Here is a 15,955-nt window from a genome sequence, read left to right as displayed (position 1 = left end):
ATAAAAAAGGAGTAAAATACTTGCCTTTCGTAATAAATCCAATCGTCCATGTAAATGCATCAATGAGTCAAGCTGGTTGAGTTGCCATTATATGTTATTCATGGACTTCATTGTGTTAGAGTTGACAGTACTGTTCATAATAGCAAAGACTGGTGGGTTTTCTTGCACATTATGAGTGTCACACAGGTGCTGCTCCAACTGAAGCACTGTTAGATTATGTTTGTGATGTTTGCCACATTTATGAAGCTGCTGCAGCTCATTTAGGATACGTTTTAGCTTAAAGCTGCTATTTGGAAACTTTAATTATCATATTATACGTTACAGGAGGATGAACATTTTCACAATATGTGCAGTAGCCAGTCTAGGCCCGTACTATTTACTTTGTGTACAATTAAATTTAATGTTTTCATTTCATCATCTTCTGAATGTACGTTCAGTGTCTTTCTTTCAGCACAAACACTAGAAGCAGGAAGTGGACAGCAGAAGTGTTCATTTCAGCAAGTTCATTCTGACTTCTTTTAAAGTAAATAAAATGTGAGGTAAATATGATTTTAGCTCTTACTTGACCCATAGACCTAGATCAATGCTACCCGATGCAACCTTATGTTCCGCAATGCGCTTGCAGAAAAGTAGAGGCGTGGCTTCTGGTAGATTGTAGAGGCAGTGGGAGGAAGTGAGGCTGTTTAAGGCAGGACATCGAGGCGTTTCTCAGAAACTCCGGATATCAGCTTTAAGATGCAGGAGAACAGAATCACATCCATCAAATCAGTTGACAAAATTTTTATTTTTAATCCTAAACGACAAAATTGTGGTCGACCCTGCTGAATCTCACTCCAAGGTTATATTAAAAGTTGGCAGCTCTGTGTTCAGACAACTTTTTTCAGTCCGTCCATCTGTCTGTTAAAGTGGACGTTTGTTGGCAGGATATCTCAAAACGTTATGATTGGCTTTAAATGAAATTTGGTTACCTGATAGACAATGTCAAAGGGAAGAACTACATCGATTTTGGAGATGATCCGGCAAGTATCGTGGATACAATATCCAGAACAAGTTTTGGTAACTTGGCAGAGGTTTGTGAGTGTTCCTGTTTAGTGTTTTCATCAGCAAGGACGTTTCTAGGCACTCATCGAGCTGAAGCACGGCCGGTAGTAAAGCAAAGACTAACATATTTGTTTTTCAGCATAAAGCAGCACAGGACAGGATTGATGGCAGTTCATTTTCCTACACTTTAGCTTCACACCCATTGGAGTGCGAGTGCCAACACCGTCTAATTCCTCGCATATCTGACACTATGAAACCACCTGCTTCAGAGAGCACTGCAACCAAACGTGTGACAAACTGCTGTGGCAGTGCGTGAACATTCACAGCCACTCTACCTGCAAATACCTGCTCAAACTCATGGCGAATACTTAAAACGTTAACAGGAGTCCATTCATCAAATAACCTAATAACTTCTTGCTCTTCACTTAGATTTATGAGACAACTCCCTCTGACATTTCCACGTTCAGTTTAATGAGCTTGAGCACATAGTGTAAATTATGGGCCTGTAATTTCTAGGACTAAACATCACAGACAAGCACCTTGACTTAACATTCAGACTTGGTTTTTCAGCTAAAAGATAAACTTAGGGTGACCTGGTGACAGTCTTTATACATTATACACACAAATAATTAAAAAAAAATACTTTAGAATCATCTGTTTCAAATATGGTCCTTTTTGCTTGACTGTAAAAACCATTGCATTGTCATCTAGAGCTGGTTTTCTAGATAAAATCCAATCATTGTGATGATGACATGGTGTTAAAATAATGAATCAGTTTACTCTCCATTTACTAGAATATTAAAATAAGAATCCAGCATTTAAATATACTAAAGATCATATTTATTGTAATCTGTGCTTTAAAATGTATACAGTATTTTAGATTTATTTAAAGTTTAAATAAATCTGAAATTGTTTATTATGAAACAGCTTGATTTATTGCTTGTGTTCATTGAAAAATACATGACAAAAATCGCAATTAGATTATTTTCCAGAACTGTTAAGTCCTACTCCCACCCCAGGCATGAGATGACAGGAAATGATAAAAACTATAAAAAAAAATAAATCTATTCAATGTTTTTCAACCTTGGGGTTCCCTGAAATTTCTGAAAAATTAAAATACATTTTTGAAATTATGTCATTATTCTTTATGTTTTGAATTAAAACAAGACAATCTTAAACAACTGTATTTCTATACTTTTACTTTGCGAAATATAAATCTAATTCAACTAAAATGCAGTAAAAAAAAAAAAAAATGAATAAAAAAAAATATCTGAGCTCAATTTCACCAGAAATTTTTGAAATCAAATGGGGTCACGATCCTAAAAAGGTTGAGAACCACTTCACTAAATACTGTTTCTTTCCACTTATTTACAAAATGAGTTTCATTAAAATGCATGTTATCACTCATTCATTCTATCATTATTATGCTTTATAGATGTAGTCGGACAAAGCGGGTATTTACTGCTGTAGAAGACCGTGTCATGGCTGTGCGGTTCTATTTTCAGACTGGCATTCATTTTTAGTCTTATTTAGTGATTAATTTCATTGTTCATTTTCATTTTAGTAGTCAGTGTAAAACGTTCCAATACCGTGTTGATCTCATGAACAAAATATCTCGTAGCATAACACTAGGTCAGGGTTTCCTCCCACTACTACAAACTAGTAATAAGCATTTTGTAGCCATTTGAGAATTGATGAAAAATAATAAATACATATATTACATTTTAAAGTCATTATGTCAAGTTTAGAATAACGGAAAAAAAAGTTCCTAAATGTGGATGGCCAGTTTCCTGCTACCACTGTTACAATTAATTTATTATGACCTATAGCTTTACGTTCCAAACTTTTCTCATTAGCATCTAAAGTATATTCCATTAATGGTGCTTTCATTATATGCTGTTTTGACCTTCCACTGATACATTATGATCTGGCATCCTCGGCACATTATTACCACGTTTTACAATATAAAAATATTATAAAAATGCAGTTTGGTATGAACACTATGAATGAATATGATGAGACGATCGGAGCTCTTTTATGAAATGGGGTAGGACCCCCCATTTCCAGTCATTTCCAAATGTATGTGAACATAGTCGTGTGATATATCGTTTCAAAAACAATTCAACGTAGATTATCATTTTACGTTGCACAATTCCATTTGTTTTACTCGGTGGAACTGAGTCATTTCACTGAATTCTCGGGAACATGGTACGTGCTATTCGGCGAGGAGACTTTCCGCATGCCCACTCGTAGTTCAGACCTTTTTCTTAAGTTTTTTTTAAAAACCTTTTTGCGATAGCTGTCAAAACGTGACTATTATACACACTGAGCTTTGTTCTCTACTATGGGAGGTCTAAATTTACTAGATTTCACATGACATGCATTAGCTTTTGTAAACGGTCGGGATAAAGAGTGTAACGAAACCTGTCGAGATGGCAATACAAACCAACCAACCCACTGCGTAGCCAAATAACGGCAATTACGTGACATTGTTTTGCATAAACTGGGCAGCAGCAGACACGCTGATAAAGCAGTTTGATGGACACAAAATTACAGTTTGGGAAAGTGTTTTGTAAAAGCTGTGATGAAGCGGACACGTCAGTTCAGTTATGTCCCTTTACTGAAGGAAGCTTCTGTTTTTGAATGATATTATACAGATGGACAGATGTAAAATAACACAGTATCTCATGGAGACACTTAATGCAGGTATCTGGAATGCCAGGGGACCAGAGGTTCAATCTTACCAGTGTGATGCACGTTCTCATTAACCACTTGTGTTGTCATAGCTTCATTCTACTATTTATGGTTTGCTTCTGGGCTCTTACACATGCCATTTCCCATTCAGCGTTTGATATGTCCTCTCATGTTTCTACTTTCATGCTTCTAATGTGTCAGTTGTGGAATCTTTATCATCAAAGCTTCATAAAGCAGAGAAGCTCGTCTCCGTCCCTTTAAATTTGAAATGATGAGATGTTCAATATACGACAGCGGTGGTTCAGCCATTACATCTTTACGCTTTGATGATATAAAATGTCTCAGCTGTAGATATTTGAAAACATTTTTTGTAGGAACATCATATATCAGGCACAATTGTTTAAATTGAAGGAGGCTGCCCCCGTCAGAAAGATCCTCTATTTTCTGCACACCTTTATCCGTCCACCATCTGCCTTGCCTGCATTAAAATGCATATTACCCCATATAGGAGCAAAACAAGAGATTGGTGGAGTGTATCCAATATGTTTATGCACTTTAAACCAAATGTCAATTGTGTTTTTCAACAAAGGATTCTTGGTCATTCTTTTCAATTTCTTTGGGTCGGCTGAGTAGATATACAGTATATATCTTTAATGGAAGGCTTGAAAAGGAGCTTTGCTCTATGAATTTACTTAGGATGCTATTGAGTTGAGCAAAAAATGTCTGTGGTAAGGAGAGAGAAGCAATGATTGAAAGAGATATAAAAATGTTGGAAATATGTTCATTTTGATTATATTTATACAACCTGAATGCAGTCATTTTTAATGGTAAACATTTGAAAAAAAAAAAAAAACACAATAAATTACAAAATCTTTCAATTTTCCTCAAATTATTACAAAGTATTTCCCTTAATTAAATAGATATTGGGTGCAAAATCTAGGGAATTTAAAGTGAAGATCCTATTGGGACTGAAATATGTCACTTAGTGTTGGATATTGTCAGTTTCTTACATATTTTGTATTTTATGTCTATGCAGAATTGCAAACTGTTGAAATGACATAAAATCTGTGGTCCACTTGAGACTAAACTGCTCTGTATTTGGCCCCTGGACTAAAATGAGTTTGACAGCCCTAATGTACAGGCACAACAAAATACAAAAACTGCTAAACTGATTCTTAATGTTTGTGATTTAAGACAAACATTAACTTTGATGTGCCCATGTATGTCTGTCCTCCTTTGCAGTCCAATATGGTGGATGTAATACAAAAATGTGTCAGGCCTGATCGACCATTATTTTTTAAAGACGAGCACGCAAACATGCACAGATAAAGAAAGACATCAGTCTTCAATGGTTCTGCTGAGGTAAACAAACATCAGTAAGACTTGGATTAGTCCATGACATTGCTTTAACCTCTCAATCTGTATAAAAAGGTTAGAATCATTATGAACAGCCCTGCCAGCAGTGAATCATTCAGTGAGGAAATCACATCACAGGGAACAGTAATGACAGTAATCATGTAGGACTAAACACGTTACCATTTCAGGGCCCTATTGCACAAAGGTAGGATTCAGTCAGCCAGAATAAATGACTGAGATGAGTATTGAATCCAAACAAAATGAGGATGCACCAATCGACTGGCTGGTGTTAATCTTCATTTTGGGCGATCGGCAGATACTTACATATGATTGTCAGGCCCAACCACAAGGGGTCTCATTTATAAAACATTGTGTAGAATCTACACTAAAAGTGAACGTACGTCAAAAATCTGATAATGTCCTAAAAATCTGATTTATAAAACCGTGCGGAGCCCACCTGCACACACTTTTCCCATACCAGCCTGTCATTGCCCGATCCCGTTAGATCTCGGAAGCTAAGCAGGTCTGGGCCTGGTTAGTAGTTGGATGGGAGACCACTGAGAATTCCAGGTGCCACAGTGGGGTGGCAGTCACCCCAGTGGTATCTGTCATTGTGTCCTTGGGCAAGGCACTTCACCTACATTGCCTAGTATGAATGTAGTGTGTGAGTGAGTGTTGGTGGTGGTCGGTTGGCGCACTATGGCAGCCTCGCTTCCGTCAATCTGCCCCAGGGCAGCTGTGGCTACAATAGTAGTTTACCACCACTAAGTGTGGAGTGAAAGAATAATCCCTTAATTCTGTAAAGCAACTTTGAGTGTCTATGATAAAGCGCTATATAAAACTGACGCATTATTATTATTATAAATACCATATCCCAGCTAAACATTGTTGCAACTGAATTCACTTCATGTTCTGCTATCTAAACACCCACATTCTACCATAAATGGTCAATGCAAAGGAGCTCATGAATGGTTTTTGCATCAAAACAAGCTGCTGACCAAAAGATTCTATAATCGTTTGTGGCAGAATGAGAAAGAGATGAGTCTGAATGATAAGGCTAGAAAAAATGATGATTTATTTGGTGGTCACAGTAATGGTATAAATAACAGAAAACAAAGTTTTAAATGGCTTTCCACACTACAGTCTGGTACAGATGCACACACACTGCTGTATATCAGAATATTGATCATGTGCTGATGCCATTTATGAGTCATTTAACATTAAAAAAGCAGGAAAGTTAGAATCCCGCCGGAGGCTCACAGTAGCTTGCCAGTAAGCTTCACTAAAGCGTACCGATGGCATCATCAACACTACTGCCGCTTCCCTCTTCTCTGAACGGCCAGAAAGGGAGACTTCTTTGCCACTGCAGCCTCAGGTTGGACTCAGTGGTGACCGGCACCAGTGAACCTTTTGCAGGGATTATTTGGCTCGACTAATTTGATAGTATAGTATGACCATTCTCTGCCTTTTGATGCCAAAACAATAAGCTATATAATAGCCGTAAAATGTGCTTCTGAGTGAGTACACCTCTTTGTTTCGAAGTGGGATTAAAACCAATAGCAATGCACTTGTACCCTCATATTTGTAACATATGTGCACAATGTATTACATACAATCCTATAGTTCACCTGTTCTCTTTCACATTGATTCGGGATAAATGAACAAAAAACAGATTTGTGAAAAATGTGGTCTTGAGATGCATTTAACTCATTCGGTGCCAGCCATTTTCAGAATTTCTACCCCCCTCAGTGCCAGCCGTTTTAGAGCATTTTGATTTTTAAACACCCACAGAATATTTTGTCCTATGAAAATCTGACATCTGAAAGACTACTCTACTTTCATCATCTTGTTTCATTCTTCTGTAATCAGCAGTTGAATGGAGGCAAGTGTCACAAATTTTGTGACAAAAAGCTGAGAAAAATGGCTTTTTTTGAAAAAATCTATTAGTGACTTTTGAATGGGCAAAATTGGTTAATTACTGTATGTTTACAAATACATTTACTCATATATTTACTCAGACCTTATTCTTTTTAAGGCTTTAAGTTGTGACTTTTCATTTCTGCTGTCTCATGTCTCCTGCTCTCTTGTCGAGATCAGCCACATGCTTCCCAAAACACATCTTATCCCTCAAGGCTAGACACAAAGGCACCCTTTTGGTGAGAGAGAGACACACACTCACATAGTCACACATACACATCCATTTACACACACACACACACACACACACACACACACACACACACACACACACACACAACTATCACTCCCGATACCGGGAGCGCCATCTCCGAACGAACAGAACAAACTGACTTGACCTCCTCCCTGTTGCTTCTTTTCTTATCTGTCGGGGGGTAAGACGGTTAAACGGTGTAGAAATGTGTGTGTGAAGAACTTTTTAGGCAGTCTTGCTTTTTCCTCTGCCCGGAGCCTTTTGACCATCTTGTTGTGGGCTGCCTTTCATTCTTACAGGATGGAAGCTTCTTTGTACTCTTTTCATTTAGTTTTATAACAAATCTTTTTTATATAAAATCATCACGCTTCGACTGGACTCCATCATTCAACCAGAGCAATAAATCATGTCTCCAAAAGAGGTCAACCGTAAATTTGCCGTGACACTTTGAAGCAATTTTTTTTTTTGCTTTCGTGACACCTCAACATTGGTCTCCTACTATTAAACTACAAAAACTACACTGAGACTAGATTTTTGATGGCAAAATTATTATTTTGTTATCTAGGTCAGAGTTTGCTTACTGTATTTTGGCCGTCCTCCAAGTCTCTCCCCCCGTCATTCTCCCAAACGCAACTTCCTCCTTCTCCCGGACATGCCGAGGGTCAGCAGTTTTTTTTATCGTTTTATCTCATCATCACAACACTCTCGATAGTCCACTTAGTTCCACACATGCTCTGGTCAAGTGTGCGCTGCTGTGAGTTGCTGGGAACTTCAGCATCAACTCTTGTAGCGCCATTTTCTGTCTTGTAAACTCTTTTCCTCTCCCTCTGAGCTCTGCTCATCACGCGTGATCTCTCATCCAAAGGTGCGTTACTGCCACCAGTTGGTCACAACATCATGATACAAGTTAGATATTCACGGGAGACCTTCGTCACAGTCTCCTAGCAACCCCAGCCGAATAACAATTCGTGAATGGCACTCTATGTTACTAAACCAAATAACGTGTACAGATGTGAATGGCACTCAATGAGTTAATGAAGAAAAACAGTAAAGACGGTAAGATGACATTGTCAGAGCAAACCTTGTAATAAGAAATATGTTTCTCTTGCTGTGTGTGTGTGTGTGTGTGTGTGTGTGTGTGTGTGTGTGTGTGTGTGTGTGTGTGTGTGTGTGTGTGTGTGTGTGTGTGTGTGTGTGTGTGTGTGTGTGTGTGTGTGTGTGTGTGTGCGCGTTTTGGCTGGGGGCACAATTTTTTATTTTTTGCACCGGGGCCTATCACCATGATGCGACACATTGCTGTTTATTCTGCAGAAATTAGGCGACGCATGGGGATATAGAATTGTTAGAAGGAAAGAGAGTTATTAAAATACTAATCCAAATGAGCTAGTCATGTTGGCGAAGTCACCACTGAGCACACAGGAACAATACGGAGAATCAGAGAAAAAACAGATGACGGATGGTTGCTCGATATACGCTGTCTCCTGTTGAAGGATTTCATGTTTTTCCCAAGGATGTTCGCTAAACACATTTCCTCTGGCAGATGCTTCATGTGCACTGGAATCAAATTACTTTTCCACATGAGTGAAGAACCAGGACATCTTGTGTACTGTCTGTGCTATTGATTCCTTTTTCTCAACTGTCGTGATGGAAACCTGGTTTAGGTAGCTAGCCTGTGCTACCTACATTAACTCAGTACAACATAAAGTATAGAATCCCAATAATTAACCTTTTTCTTGACCAAAGTGTGCCTCTTTCCAAGCTCCAAGCACAGACAGAGACGGCTACTTTTTCAACACTAATGCAAGAGTTTCAGAGACAAAGCAAAGGAGGAACCATTGTTCTGGTTAAAATAAATTAACTCTGAAATTACATTTCCCAATGTACCACAGAGAGAACAGATTTCACATTCACTTTATGTGATTTTACAAAAAGGACCTGAAGCAAATGTGGTTTAACTCTGTGAAGCATAAGAAAATTAGGTAGATTTAAATACAAATAGGATTCCATACTCCAGGGAAGCCAAAAAGGGGAGATCAAGGAGAAAGATTCTAGGGGCCTCATGATATATATCCCACATACTGTATATTTAATTTACAATGTATTTCATAACACAAAGTTTATTTGTTTTGGAAAAATTTCTCAACGGCCCTCTGGTCTAATTAGGTAAAATGGTTCAGTCCGTCAAGAGTCTGCAGAGCGCTAACTTTTCACTGACAGCGAGTGGAGGCATTAGACAAAAATCCAGACTTTTCTTCAGAAATATGAGCTACGTGGGGAGAAAAGTGAGCTAGCTTAGAAAGTATGCACAAAGTTAGGAAAAGAAAACAGGCTAATGTTCCAGAACTTTCCATCACATGAACCACTAAACCTCTGGCAATTAAACCACAGTTTAGCACGGTTTTTTTAACAACCAACTCTAAAAGTCATATACGTTACGTTTTTAAACAGTGTATTATTGTATTAAAAAGAAAACTTTTATAATTACTTGCTTAAAGCAGGGTTTGAGTCAATTACATATATATATAAAAATGCTGGTCACTGTAATCGTAATTGAATTGTAATTGAACATGGCAAATTAAAAATGTAATTGTAACTGAAAAATGTAATTGACCCCAACCCTGCACAGAGGAACCAAACAGTAGTTCCTTCGAGTCTCCAAGCCGTTGTGTGTGGGCTCATTCTTTTTGGTTTTAACGCTACATCATCCATTAGCATTAAAACATTTTCAAAAATCTTGCCCTAAGTCACTTTGAGGCTCCTGTGCCCTTCAGATCATCCGATTCGGCCCACAGGAAAAAGTGAAAATGACAGAAAACGTCAATCATTGTGTAAATTACCAAATAATTCAGTTGCAAATTGTTGTTGAAAGAAGTCTAAATGTTTCCAAAATCCTGCATTTTTTCTCAAATTATTCCACAAAATCTTCTTAAATTAAATACAAATTGTTAAAAAAAAAAAAACAATTACAATAATCAAAGGGCATTTAAGTATCTGTCACTTATTGCGTAGATATTGATGATGCTTCCATACTTCGTCTCTAATTCATAACTGGAACTGCAAACTTGGGCACATTAATGTTGAAATTGTTTGTTTTCCGGCCTAAAACCAGCGGCCCACCTGTGATGGAACTGATCTGTATTTGGCCCCTGAACTAAAATGAGTTTGACATGCCTGCTTTAAAGGCATCCTGCCGTCTCTATCTCACCATTTTACATAAATAGAGAGAAATAAACTTAGTGTTACCAACCATTACTACAATACTAACTACATTGTTACTGTAAATACATTGTAAATAAATGTATGTGTGATTGTATGTATATCACAGTGTTGTAGTATAATTGTATTAGTGGCCTCCTTGGGTCCCTCTCAATCATGGGCCCCTCAAATCTTTCTCCTCATTCAGGACCCTTTATGGAGAATCAGACTTGCAGAAAATTATTGAAGAAAACAGAGTTTTATGTAAAACTGTATCAATATTTCCCGCCCCGAAGTAGGGGACCCAGTAAAATTTGTTTTCATGGGACCAAAAACCCAGGCGGTGTTTCTGCCAAACCCCCTAAGAGATGAGAAATAGCATATTTTTCTCCTGAAAGTGGATTTATTTTTTTATTTTTAAATCAAAGCCACATTGAGGCACCGTCAGACACAAATAAAGGGAGAAAGCACCTGCACCCCCTTTTCACAGCGTTCAACAAAATTCAGCATTAGCATTTGTTTGAATGGGGCTACTCTGCAAATGCAACATAGAATCAACTTCTTCAAACACAATATCTTACTCCAGGAATCCTGTGCATCGTTTTGAAGGATGAAAGATTCTCACATCTTAACAACAAGCGCCCGATGCGAGCGCATAAATCATGATTTACATCGTGATTTTCTCCGTCACTCATTCAACTTTGTCCTCTATTTCAACTTGAACGTTGCTTCTTGCAACTTTAAACTCAAACTTTTTCCACTGGGCCACTGTTCGAAAACAGAACATAGATTGAACTATAGTTAATAATCAAACAGTATCTTTAATCAAGATTAGTTTGATATTACAAACTAGATGAAAATACCATATCGTAGAATATCCATCTACACCTGGGAGTTTTTGTAGCTTCAAGACTCATTGAATCTCATACAAAATCAAACCTTAAAACCAGACCTAATTAAGCAGAAAACATTTTAATGTTGAGTTGTGTTCATTTAACCCTCTTATAATCCTCAAATATATTTCCTGAAAACATTAATGACCATAAGAATATGAACTCTATTGGTTGTGATGATGATATGACTTCTCCTACAGGCCAAACCTTCAGTTTTAGAGTTGGTGTATCTTTTCTAATTTGGGGTGTACATCCATGACTCACAGAATTAAACATTAATTAATGTTGGTGACCCCCCCCCCCTTCCTCTGATAAACATTTATTTTTTATCTCCTTATTTGTAACATATTTTGGACACATTCATGCCCATGCTGTGGGCCCCCTGTCATGTATCAACTTTTATTCATAACCCCCTGAGCAGGGGAAGCTGACAAAAGCTATTCACATTTTCAGTGACGGCCCCTCGATGTCTGTACCTTTATGAGAAATGGGCTTAACTTCACAGGCAAAAGTTATGCAGGAATTGATCGACTGTATTTTGGACTGAGTGATGAATTGCGTGGTTTTTTTTTGGCTGAAGTTGGCGTTTTAGGCGGCCGCTTCTACATTTCGTTTAGCTTAGGACGGGAGGGTGGGGGTGGTGCAACGAATGAGCGGTCCCAAGAAACATTTCCTCAAACAAACGTACTTCGGTCTACGACGACGGCTTTTCTTTCACATTCTGTCACTTTCAGCGTTCAACAGTGGATTCCGTTCTCATTGGTCGATTCAGTGATTCCCTCCGCAATTCCGTGAACGTGGAAATGATAGTACCCTATATCTTTGTCTACCTTTTCTACCTATATCCAAACGACCTTTTTTCTGCATGTTCATCCACCAGCACAGGTTGTTACCAACTCTCCAGGCCAGGGGTGTAAAACTCATTTTAGTTCAGGGGCCAAATACAAATCAGTTTGATCTCAAGTGGGCCACAGATTTTATGTGGGAAAACAAGCAATTTCAATATTTCTGTGCTTTAGTTTATACTTCTACGTAAAATAAAAAATAAGAAACCGACCATTTCCAAGCAATAAGTGACAGATATTAGTGCCGACAGGGTCTTCACTTTAAATCTTCTAGATTTTGTGACCATATTCTATATAATTAATAGGGCTGGGACGGTACTCTTTTTTCCTAATTCGATTTTAATCCCGATTCTCGGGTGCCGATTCGATTTAAAGTATTGGGATTCTACAGTGACGATTATCACTTTTCACATTTTCCTTATCCAAACACAAAAGTTGAATCCTAAACTTCCAGAAATATGTCACAATGTACATCGCATCACACGCAGTCATTCACTGATTTATCATTATTTATTCAGTGATTTATTATTCTTCATACTGAAATAATATCAGAAATACAGAACTTTTTGAAGTTGGTCAACTGAAACTTTTAATGTTAATCAAGCTAGGGCTTTGGAGTGTCTAGGTTTTTGTGTAGGAACAGGAGCTGCTCAACATGCTGGTAGTAAGGCTGCAACAAAAGAGGAGTCGGCCTCAACAGAATAACATGTTTGTGTGGAAAGCCTGATCTTATTAACTTCTTACATTCAGAAATGATCAGCGCACATTAGTCAACATCACCATTATCTGTCATCAATGTTACACTTGTTATTTATATATTGTAGTGTGATCAAAACTGTGGCTTTACGTTAACACAGTGTTAAAATAGATGACCAGCGTGGACAAAAGTCTGACGTCGGTCAGAGTTTCATTTAACAAGCTGCAGCTGACGTGCACACCACGCATTTTGTCTCGTCTCAAACTGGTAAATTTTAACTTATTAGAAAAGCTGATGATCAATCTTTTTCGCACATGTGTAGCTTGGAGGACGTGTGCGTGTCGTTGGGCTATGATGGACAGGGTTGGGTCTGTCTCATCTGACATAACGCACGTAGCCGCCATGACTGGCTTCATTACCTGGATAAGTTTATTCAATCTCTCATCCAGGGTCTGTTGGAAAAATACAATTAAAAAAAAATTTAAAAAAAATTGATACTGGGAAGCAGAATTGTTTATTAAAATCGACACCCAAAAAAATCGCAATAAATCATAAAATCTTTTTTTTTCCCTACCCTTAATAATTAAGGGAAATATGTCATAATTTGAGAAAAATCGAAGGATTTTGAAGGGGTTTTTTTTTTCCAACTGTAACATTGAAAAAGACTTAACATGCAAGTAAAACCAAATATCTGTTCAGTGTTCATGCTCTTAAATGTTAGAAGAGGAAAGTCGGACTGAAACAGAGCTGGAGGGGAACAGATAAGAGAGTGCACGGTTTTCCTGTCGATGAGTGTCTGTGCTGTGCTGGTGAGAACGAGGCAAATCAAGCCTCCTGCTAATCAACGCTGAAGTGCTGGAGCCATAGGTTGCATGTAATGGCTAATTGGCGATGCACAGCCACGCCGCTTCACCAGCAGCGCTGCTCCACATGAAGACAAGTGGCTAATTAATGTCAGTGTGATACAGAACTCAGGGATACAACGGAAAGCCGAATTCACATTTGGGACTGAAAAATGAGGGGATTCACAACTTAATACATGCAAACATGGGTGGGTGCGTGTAACTAAACAGAACACAGAAGCATTATGCATATGTATGAAATGTACATTAATACAAAAAACATATTACGTTGGATTGCAAATTACTCATAAGGGCTCTTTATCCAGATAAATATTAATTTAGAAAAGCAGAAAGAACAAACCTAGCACCTCCAAATGGTTTAAAAAAAATGTTATCTAGCTTACCTTTGGAAAAAATAACATACATCCATAAGTCAAAGCAATATATATTAAAAAATATTTGGGGTCCTTTTTGGGGTCCTTTTTTGACTAGAACTTGGATTGTTTCTGACAATTCTTTTTAATTTCTTGCAGTTATGTACAATATGTAGATATGTCTACCTCCTAAAATATAAGAGAAGAACATTTTATCACTTTGAAAAAGCCCATAATAACAACATCAATGGAAACAAAGGCGTTGTGCATGCATGACCCATAATATAGCAGTATAATTTCAACCTCCTACTGCACAATATTCCTCACTCACATCCATGTAAACAAGATTTCCAGTTCTTAAACATTATCATTCAGGTCTTTGCTCCATCACCACACAATAAAATAATGATAGAACTTAATTAGTAAAAATGAGGAGATTTTTACTGCATGAGCATGATTCCACCTGCTTTTACCTTCTCTCAAAGGTAATTTTACACAGTTCGATGAATCTCAGGGGCCCCTAATTCAGTTTACTGGCTCGGTTGTGTAGAAAAATTGGCACGGAGGAGTTTTTTCAAGAAATGAAATACGGTAGATAAAATCCTGCCAGTTTCTCAGTTTCATACCTTAGATTAAGACTTAAATTTGACCTTCGTGGGAAAGAGAAACAAGTGTTTTCTCTTTGGGGAAATAAAGTCCTAGGGCAGTTTTTAGCAAACTTTTGCTGCTTCTGATTGAAACTTCTTATTAGTATTTCGGTCAAACATCTAGGGCCTATGCTACAAATCTAGATAAACATATCCTGGATTAATCTCTGTTAGCAGGTTTCACCTAACCAAACATTCCCCGTCAGAGAGAAGCTGTCTAACGACGGTCGATCACAACACGCTAATTTAAGCCGTGTTTTCAGCTTTGGAACGTGTGCGTTCACATAAAAGGGGTGGAGAATGCAGCATCTGACCAATCAATGGAGAACCTGGCAGAGCGACCGTCTTTACAATGGTGGAACAGCTTATGATCTTAAACAAATATAATTCATTTAAATCCATGACGACTCCATAACTTGGTGCCAACCAGGTTAGATACAAAGCTGGGGTACTCAAATTATTTTCTTTAATTAATTTTTATTTATTTTTTAAAGTCCTTATTAGCATCACATAGTACAGTATGTAAGTATTTTACGTGTAATGTGCACACAAAATACTAATTAATAATATTCCTGGACAGCTAGGTTGGCAAATCGAGCGCACATTCTCTAGAAACTGCAGCCTCCGTGAAGACCTTAGAGAAGGTGCGCTCGATTTGCTTACCGAGCTGTCTAGGAATATTGATATTATGAATTAGTTTTTTTGTGCGCACATTTTACTTCATGGCCAAACATTAGTATTTTTTTTTTACCATGTCATGTCTGGGGCTCCGTAGTATTTGGGTTTAGTAGTGCTGTTGATTGATCTAACATTAAGTTAGCATTTAAGTCAAAGTACTTTAACTTTGCATAATTTGTTGTAAAATGTCAGGATGACTCACCCTAACCCTCTATGGGTTGAAACCTGGCTATTACAATTGATTTTGCTATTGGCTGTTAAATCAATGAACCATCGTGCCCCGCCTTTCCTATAAACCCTGGTAGGAGGGACTTGTGTTTCCTTAATGAGCATTGATTGACAGCTCCATGAGGACTGCGTTCAGCTGCGGTGGTGGTTGTGACTCTGTGCTTCTATAAAGAGCAGATTCTGGTCTAATCAGAGTGTTCATCAAGTTCTGTGTGTGTGTGTGTGTGTGTGTGCAGACACGTCGTGTACGTGTCCACATCCGTCTTTGTGTGTTTGCTGACTTTTCCTCCCCACT

At 37.9% G+C, this 15,955-nt stretch overlaps 1 protein-coding gene and 1 pseudogene across 3 annotated transcripts in view; one reads left to right on the top strand and one right to left on the bottom strand.

Moving 5' to 3' along the window:
- The window catches only part of asic2 (acid-sensing (proton-gated) ion channel 2), a 464,440-nt gene that overhangs the window by 437,210 nt on the left and 11,275 nt on the right, over positions 1-15,955 (bottom strand). The gene's annotated exons all lie outside the window — the stretch shown is intronic.
- Positions 5,556-5,673, top strand: LOC114469078 (uncharacterized; annotated as a pseudogene).

This window comes from Gouania willdenowi, chromosome 8 (genome assembly GCF_900634775.1).
Source record: "Gouania willdenowi chromosome 8, fGouWil2.1, whole genome shotgun sequence".
Classification (NCBI taxonomy): domain Eukaryota; kingdom Metazoa; phylum Chordata; class Actinopteri; order Blenniiformes; family Gobiesocidae; genus Gouania; species Gouania willdenowi.
Note: the sequence above shows the minus strand (reverse complement) of the source record. Positions and strands in the feature narration are given on the sequence as shown.